The sequence below is a fragment of the Puma concolor genome, chromosome B3 (genome assembly GCF_028749965.1).
Source record: "Puma concolor isolate L17-30 chromosome B3, mPumCon1.1.hap2, whole genome shotgun sequence".
Lineage (NCBI taxonomy): Eukaryota > Metazoa > Chordata > Mammalia > Carnivora > Felidae > Puma > Puma concolor.
Window position 1 is genome coordinate 131,871,075 of NC_141672.1, and position 22,914 is coordinate 131,893,988.

Here is a 22,914-nt window from a genome sequence, read left to right on the forward strand (position 1 = left end):
ACACGTAGGAAGCTCTCTGTCCACCACAGTAGCCATTATTGTCATTGTTCTGGCCCAGAGACTTGAGATCTGGTGACAAGGTGTAAATATCTCCTGGACAAGACTTCACCGCTTCATGACTACTCACTGGACAATTCAGGGTTGGGTCTTTGCTCTTGGAGGGCTGTCCATACAAGCATAAGCAGAGGCACTGTCGGAGATCTGAAGGAAACAGATTTGAACATCTCTCCTACCACCCATCTTTGCCTGAGAACATCTCTACGTTCTTAAATTCCAACCTTCCTTTGGGTATCACTCTAAAACCTCCTGTTACCCATAGACGGGATAGCCATTAACGTATGGATAGTTGGGTAGTGCCCCTGACGTAGTGCCCTGGATTGCTCTGGGATGTTGATATGCACTGTTTGCTTTTGGGCTGCCTATCATCCCACCCCCTTCCTGTCCAGGGGGTTTCCCCACAGCTGGAACCCCAGTCAGCAGCCACACACAATCCCGCTAGAGCAAGATTCACCAGCCTCCCAAAACCAATACTTAAATTCCCAGGAATCTTGTGAGCTGGGTATTAAATGGTTGGCAGATAAAAATTGGTCACTGTGGGAATGTTTACACCATAGAAATTACAAGCTACCACAGATCAGAGTTTTTCCCACGGGAGAGCAGGTTCCTAAACATTTACCATTGCACCACCGGGCACATCACTTGGGTTGAGCCAACTGATCCTATCTGAACCTTCGAATCTTGGGCAAGTAATGCAAGACAAAGGGACAAAACAGAGTACATTGGGGTAATGGCAGTACCCAGGGGGACCCTGTCATGATCTTGGCTAGGTCTTCCTTCTGCCTGACTTCTTTTGTTCCTGCCTAACCTCGATGCCTTCTTCTCTGGCTTTCCCATCAATTTCAAGAATTACCCTTTTCTAAGTTAACTAGAGCAGGTTCCTCCCGAGGGGTCGCCTGATATAGATGATTAGTAACCTGGTAGACAGAAGTCTCCAAGGAAAGAGAAGAAGCTTATTTTAAATTCTCAAGGGAAAGGGCCACTTAGGGCACAGCAGCCCAGGGCTCATTCACTTAACAAATAGGAGAACCTACTGTGTGCAAAGCAGCAGATATCAAACAACCGTGCCATTAATTCTTCTATGGGCTGTACCATCATCATGAGTTCATGCCAATCTATAGATAAATATTTCAACCCTGCAATGGGTAAAGTGCTGTACAAGGTACTAAGGAACATACCGAAAAGGTTAAACCATCTGTGGCTCCCTTCCTGAATTTATGGCTCAACTGGTGACATAAGTATGTGCTCATATGGCTCAATATCTGTCTGGACACAAGTTCTGATTCATAAGGAGCATGGGATCTATAACTTCCAACTTTAGGGACCAGGGAAGTCTTTCTGGAGAAAGTAGGATTTGAGTACAGCCTTGCCAGTGGTTTCACATGTGTGTCAGAGAAATGCTATTTCTTTCTTTCTTTTTTTTAATGTTTACTTATTTTTGAGAGAGAGAGACAGAATGCGAGCAGAGGAGGGGCAGAGACAGAGGGAGACACAGAATCTGAAGCAGGCTCCAGGCTCTGAGCTGTCAGCACAGAACCCAACGCAGAGCTCGAACTCACAAACTTCAAGATCATGACCTGAGCCAAAGTCACTCAACCGAATGAGCCACCCAGGCACCCCCCGCCTTTTTTTTTTTTTTTTTTTGAAAATACCTCTTTTTACCAGAAAATAATATACACTCGTTTCCAGAAAGGGTTCAACAATACCGAAAACCTACCTGTGAAATTAGCCACCTGAAGTCCTACCACCCACAGGTGACCACAGTTAGCACTGCCACCTGCTGTGCCATTGTGCACAGCTGCAGGATCCTGTTCTGCTGCTCTTGTGTAACCAGCTGTTTTTACTCAACAATATGTCATGGACATTTTGCCATGCCAATTATTCCCAATCTACATCACCATTTAAGTGGCTGGAGAATATTCCATTATACGGATGTACTCTAAATTAATCAAATCCCCATTGATAAACATTTAGTGTTGCGGTCAAGGGCAGAGACTCTATAGCCCCACAGTCCAAGCATAAATCCTGGCTCTACTCCTCCCTGGCTGGCTGATCTCCAGTGGAAACCCAACCTCTGAGTGCAGGTTCCTCCTCTATAAAATGGGGTTGTTCATAATACCCACTGCAGAGGGACGTTGTGAGGAGATGTCTGCAGAACATCCATAGCGGTTTCTAGCAGCACATAGTAAGTGCTCAATTAAGGCCAACTGTTGTTGTCACAAGCAGGACTGTGGCCGTCATCGGAACACATACTCCCCATTACCTACTTAGGATAAAACTTAGAAGTATCATGAAATAGCCAAATGGTAAACGCATTTTAAAAACTGACCAATATGGCCCACCGTCGGTCGGGAGCAGGACCTGTAGCTGAGAGGAGGCAGTGAGAGGGGACAGTCACGGCCTCCTGGCCCAGAGCACCCGAGACCCCCACAGGTCGTCCACACGCCAGCCGCCAGCCGGCGAGATCTCCTGACCTGCCCGAACTTCTGGGTGGCATTCTGGAACACCAAGCCGGATGAAAATTAATAGCAAGTCAGGTCAGACTCACTCACTTTGATTTCTAGAAGGAAAACTAGAGTTGGGGCCATATTTGAAAATATAGGTCAGATCTCGGTTTCTGTGGTTACCAAACACTGTCAACCAGCAGTGACTCCCTCCCTCGGGGGTGATGCCAGGGTTCCGAGGCCCTGCCCGCGGGGCCTGGCTGCCCTCGGGCTGCGCCCCCCGCCCGGCTCCGCTGCCCCGCGGGCCGCGGCGGGACTGCAGGGACCCTGCCCTCCACTCCTGGGGGGTGGGGAGACTTGGCGGTGCTGCCTATGGGGCTCGGGGGACCCCGGGCGGCGGCCCTGCGCCCTCGCCTGCCCGGCTCCCCGCGTCCGCGGGTACGGGGAGCGCCCCGCCTGGGCACGGGGCCGTGCCCGCCGGAGGAGGGAGGAGGCCGGCCGCCGCGGGAACAATGTGGTCGGTTGTTTTGCCGACTGTCAGCCTCGTTCCCGGATCCTCCTTTCCACGCCCCTTGGCCTAACCGCCACAGGCCCGGCACGCAGAGGGAAGAGCCCCCTTATTTGGTCTTGGAAAGAAAGGGGAAAGGTTATCCTCAGATGCCTGCGGCGTTGGGTCATCGGCCCGCAGTTGTTGGCCCGCACCCGGCTGCCGTGCCGACTCCCGCCGGTAGGTGGCGGCGCCGGGCAGCGCCTCGCGGAGGCGCCCAAAGTGGTAAACAAGCCCCGCAGGTTCCGGTACCTCCGTTTGGGGGTCTTCTTTTGTGTGCGCTCTTGGGGGGGAGGGGGTGACCAAGGGCCGAGGCGGGAGGGGGGCGGCGGAGGCGGGGGGCGGAGGCGGGAGGAGCGCGCAAAGAACAAAACAAAGCCTTTTTAATGCGACAGTCAAACCTTCAAAATCAGAAAATGGGCTTCAGCGGAGGGTGTGACTTTGCCGTGTCGATTTCATGTGACCCATTTGCTCGCGCACAGGCGGACGCGGGCGTCAGTTTCAGGGTCACCCGGGCAGCCGGGATGCAAATTCCTTGAGGAACATCGGTAAGGTACTAGGTGAAGTTTCCTACCAGCTTGGGGGCTTCCTTTCTTTCCTCCCCCACCCCCTTCTCCCTCTTCGCTCCCTTTGCCAGCTGCTCAGGTGAGTCAGTGAGGTGGAGGGAGCCACCTGCCTTCCTCGGCCTGGGCAGGAGGGCACAGTGGGGGTTCCTAAACACCAACCACGTGCAGGCTGGCCCTTGCTCGCCCTTCGTGCCGATCCCCACAGCCTATCAGCAAGACAGAAATTGCCCTCGCCATTTTCACCCAGGCAAAGCTGGGATTTGAACCGTGCTCCTTCACGCTTCAAAACCGAGGCTTGTCCCACAATTAGGAGCTCAGTTACCTCGCCAAAAGACTCTTCCGAATAAAGAATAAAGCTCCTGTACTATATAATAGCCTCTCCGAAGATCTTTAAAAAGAACCAAAACATGAGCGTGCTTTGCATTTCTTCAGCAGAACAGAGCAAAAGCTACCCCCCAACCCCCGCCCAGGGAGGTGGGTCTTGTGGCCGAACTTGCTCCCCAGAGGTGGGAAAGAGACTGGAGATTGGGCGGGGAGCCAGGGGGCATTAGCTTCTGCGTTAACTGCCCGGGGCTGGGGGGGAGGGGTCTTGTATCTCTCCGGAGAGGCTCTGGGCAGCAAGCATGCTGTGTGGTGCTCGGAAGAGGGAAGGGGGGCCTGCCTGGCGGGAAGCTGTTGCTAACTTTTATTTTCTATTTTAGTCAAGTCTTAGGGGCCCTTTTGTTTGGCTGAGTCTCCCACCTGCAACCCTGCCCCTGCTCCATTGTTCTGTCTGCCTCCTGGGGACAAGGGGGCAATAATTTTCACCCAGAAGACCAGTTTCAGGTTTCCTCATCTGGAGATAAATTAATTTTCCAAGCCACCCAATTACAGGCAACATTTTCAAGACTTAACTGGAGCGCCAGTTTCATGCTTGGATTAAATGGTGCCAGTTTTGCTTTTCTTTTCTTTCCTTTTTTTTTTTTTTTAAGAAAGTTTGTGTGAATAAAGTTCAATCCAAGAAATGTGTTTTTTCTCTATCTCCTTTTTCATGAAATCATAAAAAAAAAGAGAGAGAAAAAAGAAAACGCTGTTTCTTCCAGTTTTGGGGGGTTTCCAGGTTTCCAAGAATTTATTTAGTAGCTTGCTACATAGTCTATTTCTGTGGAAAAAAATACAGCAGGAATATCTCGTAGATCATGACTTTCCAGTCATTGTTTTATTGGTCCCCAGCTTCAATGAGAACCAGCACTGTCTGGGTTTGCCCTGACATCCAGAGCCCAAGTCCCCATTTCGGGAGCCAGACAGAGTCCTCAGCAGGATCGGGAATGCAGCAGCCATGAGGGCTGCCTTGTTCCTTCCCAGATGTGCTGGCAGACCAGCGTGGCGTCTCTAAGCCCTCTCTCTGGGCTTCCTCCTGCAGTTCTTCCCACCATAAAACTCCCCAAATCTTGATTTGGTTCCACTCAGTTGCTTGAACTCCACTCTCTGACTATGCCTTGAGGCAGGTGGAGTCCAAGGAACTTGGACACACAGTGGTCTTCATGGGAAGGGAAGTTATACCCGAGTCCTCAGTATCTTACCATCTCAGGGGCTGCCCGGGGGCGTCTCAGTGGTACCCAGGCATCCAGCACAGCCTGGGGGAGCAGAGTTACCCAGCCCGGGCCACTCTCTTCAACCTCTGTGCTCTCCTGCTGTTGTGAGGATTGAATGATTTCTTCATATGTGATTGAATCCTTATGGAAAACCTAGGATGTAGGTAAAGTTAGTGCTATATATACAGGGAATTCAGAATCGGTTAGGTAAAGCAAATTACCCAAAGTCGCACACGGCTGGTACATGGCGGGGCCAGAATCCGATTCCAAAGTGTGTGTCTTTGTTGATTATAGGCAGCCTGGAAGAGAAGAAGATATCATAAATAGTCCTATGTGGTGAGCTGGAGGGTTTTTATAGGAGGGGAAGTTATAACTGACCCTTCAATGTGAATAATTACTATTATCCTTATGTCTTTGGGGTGGCTGTGTAAGACAATCAGGTAGGGCTGATTATACCTATAGAGGTAAGAACCAATCACCTTTGGGTCTCCTGATTGTCATCTGCCTACATTTCCAAAGCCTCATGGAACCCTTTTAAGGCCAGGCCACAGATGGCTTTATGTACTGGTCAGGCCTCTTTGTTTTTGCAAAAGACAAAAACCCAACCCAAACTGATTTAAGCAAGAAGAGATATAGTTGGCTCATGAAAGTGATAATGGAATGATGAAGGCTTCAGGCCTGGCTTGATCCCAGGGTTCGACAATATTATTCGGATTTGGCCTTATTTATATCTCAGCTCTAATTTCCTCCACGTTGGCCTTATTCTCAGATTGTTTCTCTCACTGGCCCCTTTCGGCCCTCATTGACCAGGCTTAGGAAAACTTGGGTCCCTAAAACAAAAATCATAGTTTCTTTTATTAAAAGAGGCTAGAGATGCCACGTTGGCAAGAATAACAGATGTTCACTCTTCCCTGCCTATGTAGCACCATCAATCAGAAAGACGGTGGAGAAGTTTTAATGGTGAACATTTTTGCCACAACAGATAGTCACAAGTCAAGCAGGCAGGGGAGAGGTAAGTAGAACTGTTTCTGGTTGCACACAGTTACTGAGTATTCCCCAGGTGCCAGGCAGAGGGCTAGGGCCTGTGAATTCTGTGAGGAGCAAGACAGACCGGACTTTGCCCTCAGTGAGTTTAGTCCATTGGAAAGACAGACATCAACAGAGCAACCATGAAGCAGATTTCTTCACGTTGCACATGGCGCCGTAGAGAAGTGTGGTGCCTAGTGCTGAAATGTGTATAATGGGGAGATCTGTCTTTGCCTGGGTTCCCCTACAAGCGGCCCCCCGAGACTGGGTTTTTGGATGCGAGTAGTTCATCTGGAAGGTGCATGCAGAGAGGGAGTGAGACAGGGAAGAGAGACACTGAAGGACATATCAGTGGAACTCTGACTCCGGTGGACCACGGGGACTTAGTGTTGCCGAGGACATGCTCCTGAGAGACCATATAGACTACAAGTTTCCTGCCACCAAGTGGTACTAGAAGCTGGGTGTTTATCACCAACTTCTGTCCGTCACTGGGGAGAAGGTGCTCCTAGGGGGCGTTGATCCCCCCGCCCCAGCACTTCCAGCTTGCACTGAGAGCCGACCAAATGCTGGGCTACAGCCAGAGAGGACCCACAGACAGAAGCTGGTGCTCGGGGGAGGGACCCCTCCATCAAAGCCCTAGGACTCCGTGGGCACTGACAAGTGTGTGCTCTACAAACCCGATATCTGACTTAAAGATGAGGAGGGTGGGTCAGAGGGAACGGAATGTGCAAAGGTGCAGAGGCTGGAGGGAGCGCAGGAATCTGAGAATTAGGCGATGGGATGGGGCTGAAAGCTGTGTGGACCAGACAGAACTTTTTACCACGCAGAGAGCTCTGTGAAGCCTAGGAAGGCTTTCAGGAGGTAGGCGGCACGTTGGGCTCACATCTTAAGAAGGCCTATCTGGCTGCAGTGCAGAGGATGATTCAGAGAGGGCCAGAGTTGCAAGCAGAGATTGGCCCCCAGCAGGGGGTGGAGGCTCTTGTGGTTATTGATGGAGCAGGCTTGGGTAGGCCTGAGGCTTTTGAGTGGCAGGGTGAGCTTCTGGAAGGATTTGAGCAGGGGGCTGATGCAATCTGGTTAGCATGTTGAGGGGATCATCTGACCTCTGCGTGGAGGATGGATTGTATTCCTCAGGAGGAAGCCCAGCGATGATGGGGGTGAGAGAGCTGTTACAGTAGGAAGTAAAACGTGGCCAGAGTCAAGACATTCTTTGGAGGTGGAGCTGACATTATGAATGGACTAGATGAAGTGTGAAGGGAAAGAGAAGACTCAAGACTAACTCCTATGTTTTTGATGTGCGATGCTTTATAGTGTGATGCTTTATAGTGAGATTGGGACAAGGAATACAGAAATGTGTCTGTATGTGTTGGTGTCATGCTAAAACACATGAGATCTTTAGAAAGATCCCTGGAAGATACAAGCTTCAACTTTGTCTCCCTTGCTCAAGATCCAAAGTTCTGGAACATGGTATGCATTCTGCCTAGCTGCTCTGACACTGGGCAGAGAGGCCCAGACTCTGGGTGATGGCCATCCCCTCCCAAAAAGAAGTCACTCAGGGAATACCCCGGAAGACACTCAGTGCTTCTAGGACTGAGGTAGAATGTTGGACAGCCAAAAATGAGCTAGAATCCACTCTAAGAAGACCAGTCTGAGGGTAAGGGCATGGTCTGTTGAAGGGCACTCCAGCCAAGCAAGAGCCAGCATGTGCTGTGGGCTCTAAGGTCAGGGACTAGAACCAATTAGCAGAAGCTCCAGAACGCAGGTTTTGGTTTGGTAAAAGACAGAGACTTCCAGCGCTTTCTAAGATCCCCCGGACCACTCGGATACAGCCATTCTTTGTCACTTGGCTCATTTAAACGTCAACTGGCCAAGCGCCTGGAGATGTGAAGGAAGAAAGCTAAGCATAGTAAGTGAGGGGCTCAGAGTGTTTTGACTCAGCACTCCCATCAGGAAAATATCTCCTACCTCTATGTGCATGTGTTTGTTTATTCAAATGTATATCATGTTCTGTAAAAATGATAACTGTACCTATGATAAACCATCAAAAAATAAACTTGAAAGGATGAACAATAGATAAAATAAACTTGTTTTAAATTAATTTTTATTTTATTAACAATACTAAAAATCTCTTATCACTAATATATTACATATAAATTAGCAATCTTTGAGAGTGATATGAATTAAAAATATTTCGTTATTGTGGTGCCTGGGTGGCTCAGTCGGTTAAGTGTCTGACTTTGGCTCAGGTCATGATCTCTCAATTCGTGAGTTCGAGCCCCACATGGGGCTCTGCAGAACCTGGAACCTGCTTTGGGTTCTGTGTCTCCCTCTCTCTCTACCCCTCCCCATACTGTGCTCTATCTCTCCCTCTCTCTCAAAAATAAACATTTAAAAAATATATTTCGTCATTGTTTTATTGATTTACCATTCTGTAACAGTGTAATGGCAATGTTTGGTTTTAAATTCAGTTTACCTGAAGACCTGATTTTAATAACTGTTGAGCTGTGGAAGATAATTCTAAAACATGCCAGGTTCCAAACAGCAGAGAGGCAGGCATCATTGGTCATGGTGAAACATGACTTCTATTTTTCAGTCCCACTTAGCACTTGATCAAAAAAATTTTATGAAATGTGGTTAGTACTTCTCTATCTCCTTTGATGTTAATCAGTTATTCTTGAAACTGAATTGGGAAGTATCCCAACTTTATATTGTTTGAATTGGGATAAACTACACACAACATAAAATTCACCATCTTAACCACTTAAAAAAAATGTTTTAATATTTATTTCTGAGAGAGAGAGAGCACATGAGCAGGGGAGGGGCAGAAAGAAAAGGAGACACAGAATCTGAAGCAGGTTCCAGGCTCTGAGCTGGAACAGAGCCCGATACGGGGCTCGAACCCACAAACTGTGAGATCATGATCTGAGCCGAAGTCAGACACTTAACTGACAGAGCCACCAGGTGCCCCACCATCTTAACCACTTTCAAGTGTTCAATTCAATAATGTAAAGTACATTTTCATTGTTTTGCCACCAATCTCCACAACTTTTCTCATCTTGCCAAACTGCAACTCTACACCCATTAAACAATGCATATTTATATTTTTAATAATTGGACACAAAACCCAATTAAATATTTCACATGGAAAATAAATATAAAATATACACCTACAGGAGTTTATTGTGACCACAATGTATCTGTTTTTGTAACAAAATTAAAATCATATCATGTTGGAAACATTTTAAAACATCTATTTCAAAATGACCTCATGTTACTTTCAAATTATATGCTAATTCATTGTTCCAAGCAGCACCTTTTCTTGAAGGTATGCATGTAATCTGTTTCTCCAGTTTTACTTCCCGTATATACTCATATTATTGACAGCCACTTATCATCCCAGAAAAGGTCAGAAAATTTGGAGCATTTTTCTTTTTGTCAAAAAAGACACCGGTTTCTTAAGGTCACCACCTGGCATTATAACATTGTATAAATTTGACTACATTTTAAACTTCTTGTTTTCACAAAATTAACTACACTGATGACACCTTGTATCATCTTGTGTGCTTTTGCCTTTCAGTTCTTCCTCGCAGTGCTTTGCCTGTGAAGGATGCAGTGATCGGTCTGCACTTGTGGCACTTGCTCTGAAACCCAGCCCTGGAACTTTTATTAAAAACTGCAGTCAATGCAACCATCCACACTTGCTGTGGTTACATCTACTGTTTTCCCACAAAACATCATCTTTAATAAATTCTCATGCTACTGAGAAAATGTCTGCTACATCTTTCCTTTAATAGCTTCTAAACAACAAAATTTTTTAGTTCTCATCACTAAACAAACTTTAGTAAATATCATGAACTGATATGGGTAAAATAACACTGTAGTCTCATATAACTGCATGGCAAATGTCCCATATTGCATATTTTCAAATACTTTTATTTTCAAATCTTCAGCAATATGTTCTACGTCTTTCAGCAGTATTTGCTGACAAAGGAGTGCATTTTCGTTTGTCTTTACTTTTTCTACGTATTATCTCTGCTATTTTTATGTGAGGAGAAGAAGAACAAAAATTCAGAAATGATAAGTTGAGTTTTGGTCTTTGGCACCAAAAACCTTAGAAGAGGCTTCTAAACATTTATCATTACAACTAATGAAATCTTTTAAGGTTTGGACTCTCTGATTCAAGATTGCTAAGAAAATTACAGAAGTTCGTCTTTATGTTTTAGATGTGCGTTTACATTCACTAAAACACAAAGGTCTTAGGTATATAGCACGATGAATTTTTCCTTATGTATCCACCCATATAACCGTGACCCAGATCAAGATACAACACCTATCCTGAGCCTCAGAAAGCTCTAGTCTTCCCTTTTCCAGTCAAAAACCTGCAGAAGTAGTAACCCCTGGCCTGACCTTTTACCACCATAGATTAGTTTCGCCTGTTCTTGAACTTTATATAAATTGAATCGTACATCTTCTGTGTCTACCTTCTTTTTGCTCAATGTTCTTGAGATTAATCTAAGTTGTTGCAGGCATCAATACTTGAGTCTTTGTCATTGCTATGTAACATTATTCCAATGTACAAATATATGAATAAACCACAAATTATGTATCCATTCTCTTGCTGGCAGACATTTGGATTGGTTCCAGGTTGGAGAAATTCTAAATAAAGTTGTTGTAAATGTTGTTGTGCAAGTTTCATAGAGTAGCTGTATGTTTAGTTTTTGTGAGAAATCACCAGCTTTCCTGTTTACACTTCCACCAGAAATGGATGAGAGTTCAGTTGTTTTAATCCCTGCTAACACTTGACCTTGGGCTTTTAAATTTTAACCACCCTTGTTGCTGTCTATTGATAATCACATTGTGGTTTTAACTTGCATTTCCTTGATGAGTAATAATGGCATGCATATTTATTGATCATTTGGATATCTTCTTTCGTGAAGTGATTATTCACATATTTTGCCCATTTAAAAAAATTGGTTGTCTTTTTCATATTGATTTGTAGAAGTACTTTGTATATTATGGATATGATTTATTTTTAGAATTTACTACAAATATTCTCTCCCACTTTGTGCTTCACCTCTTCTCTTCCTTAATGGTGTCTTTTGGTGGGAAGTTTTTAAATTTTGATGAAATTTTGATGAAATCCAATTCATTATCAATTCATCTATTTCATGAATACTATTGTATCCTATTGTATCTTATTTTAAAAATCCATCCATTTCCAGGTCAGGAGGATATTTTCCTATGTATATAGTTTTACACTTTCCAGGTTTTGCATTTACAGGTAGGTCTAGGATCCTTCTGGCCTGAGTTTTCTGAGGTAGGGCACAGAGTTTTCCCCTCCCCCTAATGTGAATATCCAGTCACTCCAGCACCATTTCCTGGAAAGTGGATGTAAGTTTCAAGTGTCAAACAAATCACAATGACTTCACATTACCATTAGCAGGTGTCTCCGGGTGCAATGCACACTTACGGTGATGTTCATCACTAAGGACAGTGGATATAAACGCTTATTTAAAAGACTACTCTTAGGGGCTCCTGGGTGGCTCAGTCAGTTAAACATCCAACTTTGGCTCAGGTCATGATCTCACAGTTCACGAGCTCGAGCCCCATGTGGGGCTCTGTGCTGACAGCTCAGACCCTGGAGCCTGCTTCAGATTCTGTATCTCTCTCTGTTCTTCCCCAGCTCACACTCTGTCTCTCTGTCTCTCAAAATATGAATAAATATTTTAAAAAACCAAACGACTATTCTTAGAAATTATAACATGATTTGGATGCTCTTTTCTGATCTCATTAACTCATCATTGTTTTTATCCTGCAATGTGGCTAAAAGCTCATAGTAGGGGTAGGAGAAAAATCAATTCTATAAATTTCTTTAATTTACTTATGCTTGCATTATTATAGTATATACTATCTTTTAATATATTCCAGAAGTATTTTTAAGATGCTTATCCCTCTTCTTAAAAATTTGACATCGATGGAAAGTTTCTCTTTTTCTCTGTAAAATTTGCCCACTTTTACTTTTATATTTTGAGGCTATGATACTAAGTACAAATACATTTTTTAAAATTATATCTTTCTGGTGAATTCAATTTTTTATCACAGTAAAGTGATCATCTTATTTCTGGGAAGACGGTAGAACTTAAAGAATATATCATCTGCTATTAATATGGTCACATGACCTTCCTTTTGTCATTTCTCCAACCTTTTGATTTTTGGTGGCCCTTTGGTTTAGATGTTTCTCTTGAAAATAGCATATAGTTGAAATAAAAGAAAAATGACTCTGACTATCTTTGTTGGTTCACTGAAGCTTTTAACCCTTTATATTTGATGAGGTATTTATGTTAAGTTTGGCATCTTATTTTGTGCTTTCCAATGGTTCTACCTTATGTTAGTTTCCTAGGGCTGCTTATATTAGTCTGGATTATACATTTTTTAAAAAGAACCAGAAGGATGCATTTATATTTATATTTACTATAAGGAATTGGCTTATGCAATTATGGAGACTGAGAAGCCCAAGATGTGCAGTCAGCAGGCTGGAGACCCAAGGGAATTGATAGTGTTAAGTTCCTTTTTTTTTTTTTTTTAATGTTTATTTATTTATTTTTGAGAGAGAGAGAGCAGGGGAGGGGCAGAGAGAGAGGGAGAGAGAGAATCCCAAGCAGGGGATTCTCCCCAACGTGGGGCTCGAACCCATGAACCGTGAGATCATGACCTGAGCTGAGATGCTTAACCGACTCACTTGGAGTCCCAAAAGTGTGAAGTTCTAGTCTGATTCCAAGTGTGAAGGCCAGGGAAAGCGGATGCTCCAGCTTCAAAGACAGGCAGAGAGAAAGAATTCTTTCTTACCCAATGTCTTATTCCATGCACACCTTCAATAGATTGGATGAGGCCACTCACGTTGGGGAGGACAATCTGCTCCATCAATGTACCCATTCACATGTGAATCTCACCCAGAAATACCTGCATGCAAACAGTCAGAATAACATTTGACCAAACATCTGGGCACCCGCTGCCCCCGTCCAACTGACACATACAAGGAACCACCGTGCTGCCATAATGAAGTACCACAAACTGGGTGGCTTAAAACAACAGAAACCTATTCTCTCACAGTCGTGGAGGCCAGAAGTCTAAGATCAAGGTGTCAGCAGAGTCATATTCCCTCTGAGACTGGGCAGAATCCTTCCTTGCGTCTTCCCAACTTCTGGGGGCAGGCACGGATCCTCAGCAGGTTTGGACATGGCTGCAACCTGCCTCTGCTGTCCTGTGACTGTTCCCTCTGGGTCTGGGTCTCTTCTCCTCTTATAAGGACACAGCTGGGATGCCTGGGTGGCTCAGTCGGTTACACGTCCGAATTCAGCTCAGGTCATCATCTCACAGTTCGTGGGTTCGAGCCCCACGTCAGGCTCTGTGGGCTCTGTGCTGACAGCTCGGAGCCTGGAGTCTGCTTCAGATTCTCCGTCCCCCTCTCTCTCAGCGCCTGCCCTGCTCATGCTCTGTCTCTCTTTGTCTCTCAGAAATAAACAAATTTAATTTTTTTTTTTAAATATAAGGACACAGCCATATTGAATTAGGGCCCATCCTACTTCAGCATGACATCATCCTAACTTAATTACATCTGCAAAGAACTTATTCCCAAATAAGGCCACATTCGTGGGTACTGGGGTTTAGGAATTCAACATATCTTTCTGGGGGACACAGTTCAGCCCATAACACACCTGTTCCATGACTTTTTCTCTCCTTTCCTGCCTACTTTCAGATTATTTCTATCAATGCAATTTTCCTTCTACTACATTGAAAGTTCCATACTCTTTCTTTTCTTTTCATTCTTATTCTAGAAACTACGCCATGAGTATTTTTTTTAATTTTTTTATTTAAAAAAAATTTTTTTTTCAAACATTTATTTATTTTTGGGACAGAGAGAGACAGAGCATGAACGGGGGAGGGGCAGAGAGAGAGGGAGACACAGAATCTGAAACAGGCTCCAGGTTCTGAGCCATCAGCCCAGAGCCCGACGCGGGGCTCGAACTCACGGACCGCGAGATCGTGACCTGGCTGAAGTCGGACGCCTAACCGACTGCGCCACCCAGGCGCCCCTACGCCATGAGTATTAAAGTCTAAAGTTAATCAGTACATTTACCCCCTTCCCAGACAACATAAAGACCTTAGACCATTTTAACTCCACTTGCCCCTCTATGTAACGTTGTTATCATATACTCGATCTGTTTTAACACACTCTTCTTACTGTAAGATAAAGCGGAAAGTCACATGAATGAAATATATCGCTTCATGAAATATTTTAACGTAAACACCATTCAGGTCAGGAATACAGTTTTGCTATCTGCCTCCCCAGAAACATGTTTATGTCCTTCCCAATTACAACCCCCTCCTCGTCCCTTAAAGAACCACTACGTTGGTTTCTATACTTAAAAATTTCCTTGCGTTTCTTTGAAAACACATTTTATCAAACAAATGTGCATCCCCTAGATACTACACCACTGCATTGCCCATTGAGACTGATATTTCTTTTAAGTCTTTTCATTTATAAGCTCTCTTTCCAGTCTTTTGTTTTCCTTACAGTTTATGTCTCAAAGTACCTGGCTAGTATGATGAGTGGTTTAGTTTCCCCACAGCCTGGAGTTTTAAAATCACATCCTCAAAATACCCTATATTTCTCAGCCCTGTCTATTTCCAGAAATTTGGGCAGCTGGGTCCAGAAGCTGAATCAGATTGGGATTTGACCCCTCTGACAAGACCATAGGAGGTACATAATATCCAGTTGTCACTTTTTTTTTTTTAAATGTTAACAGCCATGATGCTTAATGCCTAAAAATCTATTAATTCCTTGGGGACTGCAAAGTGGTGATATTCTATCTTTGTTGTTGTAATTTAGTAGTTGTGATAAGACAGGTCTCCATCTACCATCTGGTCATCCTACAGTACAGGTTATACAGAAAGACGGAATAAATGCTGGAGTCACTTCCTTTATTCAGTAGTTTTTAAGATAATAATTTAGTTCCTTATCCTCCTCTGAAGATGACCAATTGTTTTTCACAGTATTATTATAAACTTGTGAATTTAAACATTATTTTTACTGCAGCTCAAATTGGCTGAATGGGAGCCTGAGTTCAGATTGGCTCCCAAGGCCTTTGGCCATGACTTTGGGAGTGTTTAACAGTGTCCTTGAGATCTGGCATGACAAGATGTTCCAGGCTCACCTTGTACATTTCCTGCACGAGATCTGGATTCAGTCAGTTCTTCAGGAAGTCCTGGTTCCTTGTAGGGGGAAATTGTACTTCAGGACCACCATCTAAGATTGGAGGTTGGTGGTCACTGTTTTCTTTTTAGGGGATCTAAATGCACAGGTGCGCACACTCACGCACACATACACACACAACCGAGTTTGTGAAATTTGGATGTGTGTCACTCATTTCATGACTTTCGTGTCTTGTAACCCATATATCCAAATATATATTTAAAGACAAAATACCTCACGAGTCAATATTGGTTCTTCTAACTTAAATTAAAAACTACCCAGATTTCATTTAACTTCTTCCATATTACCCCTGTAACTCCTTTCTTCTATTCCGTGAATGCTCGTTCTCAAGAATACCAGGGATCTAATACCAATATCATTAGAATTGTCCATAATTAGTCACTTGTCTTATCCCATATTACACACACAAAAGACTTGGAATAAGAAAACTGATAAAACAAAAACAAAAACAAAAATACTAATGGACGACCAATATGATTATTTCAAACATTAAAATAAATCTTTTTGCATATTGCTTTTCCCATCTTCTCTCTGCTCTTTTCAGTAGGTGTACTATAAATTGTCAAAGCATATGGCCATTATGGTCTATGCTCACCCACTTTAAGCCATCATTCAGACTTAGTTGTACAGGTTACTATAAACTTAATCCCTACCATCTGCCCTCACATCAAGGAGGGTCATTTGGTTGTCTGAAGCTTACTCTCTAGTAAGTTTCTCACACGGGGCTCATGGGAACAATATTCCCTGAGATCTTGCATATCAACTGTGTGTTTTATATCTGAAATTCAATTTTGCTGGATATCAAATGCTGGGGGCACATTTTCTTAAACACATGGCTACATTTTTTTTTTTCCCTGACATAATTACTACTGTCTGAAAGTCAAATCTAGGATTCTTTTCTCACAAGTTCCATTCTCAGGGTGCTTGCGTGGCTCAGTCAGTTAAATATCTGACTCTTGATTTTGGCTCAGGTCATGATCTCACAGTTTGTGAGCCCAGCTCTGCGTTGGGCTCCACGCCATCAGCACAGAGCCTGCTTGGGATTCTCTCTCTCTCCCTCTCTCACTTTGCTTCTCTATCATACTCTCAAAATAAATAAATAAACTTGAAAAAAAAAAGTTCATGGGGCACCTAGGTGGCTCAGTCAGTTGAGTGGCCGACTTCAGCTCAGGTCATGATTTCATGGCTCGTGAGTTCAGGCCCCGCGTTGGACTCTGTGCTGACAGCTCAGAGCCTGGAGCTTGCTTTGGATTCTGTGTCTCTCTCCCTGCCCCTCTGCTACCTGCTCTCTGTCTCTCTCTCAAAAAATAAACAGACATTAAAAAAAAAAAAACAACAACCAAGTTCATTCTCTTTTGGATGCTCAAATAATTTACATTTTTTTCTTTAAAGTCCAGTAATTACAGTAGGATATCTCTAGGTGTTAGTAATGTTCAGGTGATAACCATAGGTACTTGACGTCCTCTTTTGATGTGTAATTTTAAATCCTTTTCTCCCTCTAATTTTAGGCAAGTTTTCTTGGGTTATAGTCATTAGTATTTGTTTCCTGCCTTGCTTGGTTTGCTTCTAAAGGTCTCCTATTAGCCACATATTTTGTCTTCTTTGCTGTCTTTAACTTTTGTTACTTTCTCCCAGATACTTTTTATTCCTTTCTTCTTTTCTTTTGTATTGGAAACGTTTTTCTTTTTTTAGCCTTCTATTTCTCCTAAGGCATTATTCATTGTTAATCTCCCTCATATTCTTTCTAGTTAACTCTTCATTTCTGAAATGATGTTTTTCTTTTATTATTTCTTAAAAATGTTTGTTTATTGCAAGAGTGAGTGAGGGAGGGGAAGAGAGAGAGAGAGTGAGAGAGAGAGAGACAGAGAGAATCACAATCAGGCTCCATGCTACCAGTCCAGAGCCCGATGCCAGGGCTCGAACCCACGAACCATGAGATTATGACCTGAACCGAAATCAAGAGCTGGATGCTTAGCTGACTGAGCTACCCATGTGCCCCAATTTTTAATTATCTCTTAATTATTTCTGTCACTTCGTTTCTAAGTTCTTATAATTCTGATGTATTATCATTTTCTTAAAAAATTTAGCTTGTTTTGAGATAGGAGATGACACTTTTATCTTGTGGGAATGACTTTTTTTGTGTTTCTGTTCCTTATTTTTCTTCTTTAAATCCTAGCTTTGTACAGAATTTGACTTCAATGGCTTTTCTATTTCTAAGTTTTAGGTGAAATTCGTTTCACTGACTTTTAAAAATGAAGCAGGGTGCTATAGACTGAATGTTTGCATCCCCTCAAAATTTATGGCTTGAAACCCTAACCTCTAATGTGGTTGGGATTTTGATAGATGAGGTCATGAGGGCTCTGCCACCACAGATGGGATTAGTGCTTTTGTAAGAGACATTCCGGAATGCTCCCTTATTCCTTCCATCGTGTGAGGACATGGGGAGAAGTCAGCAGTCTGCAGGCATCCTGATGTCCAGAACTGTGAGAAATAAAGTTCTCTTGTTTATAAGCCACCCAGTTTATGGAATTTTGTTACAGTAGCCCAAGCTAGGGCATGGGGTTCAGGAAATTTTTTTTTTTTACATCATAAAGTCCCCTCCTCTGTTATTTGTATGTGATGTCAAATATCAGATAACTTACATTCTGAGATTCCCTGTCTTGGGTCCCCTCCCTTATCTCTGGTCTAGACTTTTTGTTTTCTTCATTTATTTATTTTTTTTTTTAATTTTTTTTTCAACGTTTATTTATTTTTGGGACAGAGAGAGACAGAGCATGAACGGGGGAGGAGCAGAGAGAGAGGGAGACACAGAATCGGAAACAGGCTCCAGGCTCTGAGCCATCAGCCCAGAGCCCGACGCGGGGCTCGAACTCACGGACGCGAGATCGTGACCTGGCTGAAGTCGGACGCTTACCCGACTGCGCCACCCAGGCGCCCCTGTTTTCTTCATTTATGATGTTATCCTTATCTGGCTCAGTTTAAATTCCACTCCCAGCACTTTCCCCTAGGTAAGGGGTCATGTCTTAGGAGAAAGCTCCAGAAGGCCAGTTTGAGAGTTCATGACTCTTGTACTCGCCCAGCAATGGAGTCCTCAATTGACTTTCTAGCCTTCCAGTACATTCTTGTTGGGGTTTTGATATTCTCGAGTATATAAAATGCCATCCTGTTACTTTTCCTTTTCTTCTTCTCACACAGGCTCCGGCACAAAGATCCGCGGTCACTGGTAGTCTGTCTACACTCACTTGTATTTTAGGAGTTTGGGGGATAGTTGTCACCAGTTTTGTCATAAATGTGTCTGTTACCATGTAGAGATTCAGAGCAAGAGAAAAGCTGGTGTGACTACAGTTTTCTCCTAATCTCTCTTCCATTTTTTTAACCTCACAAGACACTATTATTATTTTAGGCGGTCAATGTTTGCTTAGAACTAGCCTCACATTTTCTCCTTTCTTGGCTCTTTGTTCCTTCTTTATCTTCTTTTGGGGATCAATTTCTTTCTGCCTTTAAATTTTATTTTAATGAGAGTCTACTGGTGGTAAAGTCAACAACATTTGTTTGTTTCTGAAAGTATATTTATTTTGCCCTCGAAAGGTATTATCTCTGCGTATAGAAGACTGGGTTGGCAGTCATTTTTGTATGTCCAATTGAAGGTGTCATTCAACTATCTTATCACTTCCACTGTCACAGGTGATAGGCCAGCTGTGAGTCTGTGACTCAGGCAGATCTTTTTACTATGGTTCCTTTGATAACTTTTTGTTTTTCCCATGTTGCTCTTTCACTATGATGTGTTTAGTCTTACATTTCTTTTTATTTATACTGCTTGAAATTCATTCTTGAATTCATTAGGGAATGATTCATTATTGAAATCTCAGCCATTATATTGTCAAATACTCTGCATCTTTTTTTTCTCTTTTCTCCTTCAGGTACTGTGCTCAAATGGATATTAGACCTTCTCAGTTTATCTTCCATATCTTATAACCTCTATTGTCCATTTTCCATCTCTTTATCTCTTTGTGCTTTATTGTGCCATATTCTGGAAAATGTCCTCAAATATATCTTCCATTTAATTAAATTCTTTCTTTGGCTATGTCTACTCTGTTGTTTTATTTTATTTTATTTTTTTAATGTTTATTTTTGAGGGAGAGAGAGAGACAGAACGTGAGCAGGGGAGGAGCAGAGAGAGAGGGAGACACAGAATCCAAAGCAGGCTCTGAGCTGTCAGCACAGAGCCCAACTCGGGGTCCAGGGCCCAAACTCACCAGCTGTGAGATCATGACCTGAGCCAAAGTTGGATGCTTAACTAACTGATCCACCCAGGCGCCCCAGTGTCTACTCTGTTTTCATATGTACCCACTGAGTTCTTCATTTTAATTCTTGCACTTTTCATTTGTAGAAACCTTAGGCACACTGGTGCATAGCCTAACTCGGGGCTTGAACCCATGAGCCATGAGATCATGACCTGAGCTGAATTCAAGAGCCGGATGCTTAACCAACTGAGCCACCCAGGCGTCCTGTTGTTAATCGTTAAGTGCGGTAAGCATACCTGCTTTGTGATCTGTGTTTGACAATGCCAATAGATGAAGTCTTTGGATGTTTCTACTTTGTATTGTTTCTGATTGTTCTCATTCGCAGTGCCAATTTCCCTGTGTGCTTGATTATTTTTAGTTGGGTGCTGCTTTCTGTCATTAAAAATTATTTGTAGGGGCGCCTGGGTGGCTCAGTCGGTTGAGCGTCCGACTTTGGCTCAGGTCCTGATCTCACGGTTTGTGAGTTCGAGCCCCGCGTAGGGCTTGTGCTGACAGCTCGGAGCTTGGAGCCTGGAGCCTGCTTCCGATTCTGTGTCTCCCTCACTCTCTGCCCCTCCCCCATTCATGCTCTGTCTCTCTCTGTCTCAAAAATAAATAAACGTTAAAAAAAATTTTTTAATTAAAAAAATTATTTGTGGGAATAATTTGAAATCTAGAAGAAAGGGGCATTCCTTAGAAGAAGATTCACATTTGTTTTCTGCTAAATACCTCAAAGCAGGACAGCATGAGTTTCTTTCAAACGAGATTCACAGCTGTCATGATTTTTGTCTTCCCAACTGATGTTACTTTGGGCTGCAAATCCATGCAAGGGTAGTTCTCTCTGGATCACCCATAATTTGAGAGAGGAACCCTCCAGTTTACTTGGGGCAGGGTTCACTATGGCTCGACTTCTGTTCCTCGTGCCCCAAGAGACTGGAAAATCTAATGCCTCTATGTGCCTACATCAGCACACACCCTAGGAATAAGAGTTTTCAGGGTTCCCACTTTAACATCAATTTTCGATTACCTTATAATTCCTAATTTTGCTGCCAATTCCTTGATATTTTAAGAGAGTTTTTAATTTTATTTTAAGGTTTTTAAAAATCTATTTTTATGTAGCATTTTTAGATGTGAAAATGAAAGTAGGAACGTTTGTCCAAACAGCTTATCATTCACCCATCCAGAAGGTCCACTTGTCCTTTTTGTCAGTCTACTTACAACTAGGTACCGTCATGAGTGACACCACTTAGCATGGGAGTCGGGGTGCAATCTATCAGGATGGGGCTTCCGTGTCCGTCCCCCAGGACTCCTGGTGCCTTACACACTGAGACTGCATGGCCAAGAGAGAGCATAAGTGCTGTATACATTTTAGATACTCAGAAAAATTAATTTACTCCTTGTTGTTGACATAAAGATAAAAGCAAAAAGGTCAACTCTTTCTTTTCTATATCCCCAAACATCATCTGATGCACCTCTTTTTGAATTTGGTTTCTACCTAGCCAGGGGTCCTATGATTCTGTCCAAACCCACTCTTGTCAACAGATCTGTGGCCAGGATGTTCCGTCTTCCCAAAACTTGGCTCTTCCCTTGGCTACAGGAGATCTTGGCCGGCATACGTAGCCTTGCTTTCCACCACGTCTGCAGTGCTGTCGTTGGACTTTACTGGGGACAACCATATCACACTTTCACAGAAAGCCCCTTTTTCGTTGTGACACGAAGCAAAACATTTACTCCTGATCTTCAGGCATCTGCAAACAGGTACGTGGGATTTGAGTGTGTTCTTTGGAGGACTTTGGCATGGAGATTTCCTAATACCATGACTCCACTGGACAGCTCTTTAGGAGGCAAATGTAAAGCTATTCCTGTATGCTGCCATTTTTAGTCCATTTCCCCTTCTCACAGTGTGAACAAATTTCCTATCTTAAACTTTCTAAAATGCCAGTCTGTGGTCCTAGGTCCCAGGTAGTGGGCTTTTCAAGTGAACCTGTGGGTAGTTTTCTCATTTTGTGTTAGGAGGGGTAAGCAAGTCTGCCCTAAGGTAGGAAAAGTCTGTTGCCAACCAGCTGCTAACCTTCAGTGAATTGTTCAACCTCTCTGGATGCAGCTTTCCACTTCTAGAAAGTGAAGGGATTGATTTGCCTTAACACTCTTCTAGATTCTAACCCTAAAACAATGATATGTTCTGTATCCTAGGATTCTCCCCTATATTTGATTTTCTACAATGATTTGTATAATGACTTAAATTTGTAGGAACTAAAAAAATCAGAGCAATGCTACTGAGTAGTTTCATTGCTACTAAGTTTTATGTGGTCAGCCACAAAATTGTCACTGAGGCTGAATGATGAGTTTCTATCAGGACAAAGATAATACAGATATTAGGTCTCAAGTTTAATAAAAGGGCAAAGAATTTGATGTAGTGTCTTGGGTCACGTCCAACAATCACTGCCCCATTTTTTGAAACAAATCTGAAATCATTTGGTAGAAAAGCAAATATATACACCTTACCAAGGTGACTGACTTAAAGCTGTTGTTTTCCTCTCAGCTCCCCCCCCCCCACCAAAAGACATTCTTTGCTTAGATTTCTTTTTCTTAACCTTTCAAGGAAACAGCAGAAAAAAACTTCTTTGCTTGCTCTTCAGTGCCAAAGTGCAGATACAGGTTTATAGTATGCTGTGGTCTCTCGTGGGGAAACTAGGTGCACCATATTGCATGGCTTTTCCTTTGTCTGGTTTCAGCCTCCTGGCTGCAGCCATACATCCCACCAAGGAGAAAGCTGGTGCCCTCCTGGCTCCTAAACTCCTGGCTTATGGCGGACAGCGCCCCTCCGACACGCCAAGCAGCACGGCGTTCTCTTGGGCTCCTCCGCTCCAGTCATTTCTCTCTCCACACCACATTTTTTGGTCCCTTTTTCTCTTTTTCATACCTCAGTGGATAGACTGGTGGGTTTCCAGGATTCCTGAGAAAGGTGTCAGCCACCATCTGTTCAACTGCTTTTCAACTTAGGAACATGAGAAGTTAGCTTCTCATTGAGATTGAGGTGGGGCTCAGGCCTGGAGAGGGATGTTCACATCCTCTCTAAAAGCTGATTTCAACAGCAGCGAAATACCAAGGCAGGGCCTAATTATTTTGTGCCGGGGCTCCTT

General features: G+C 43.4%; 1 pseudogene; it reads right to left on the minus strand.

The window, feature by feature from the left end:
* Positions 1-3,078: 3,078 nt before the first annotated feature.
* Positions 3,079-3,851, minus strand: LOC147580383 (uncharacterized; annotated as a pseudogene).
* Positions 3,852-22,914: the final 19,063 nt, after the last annotated feature.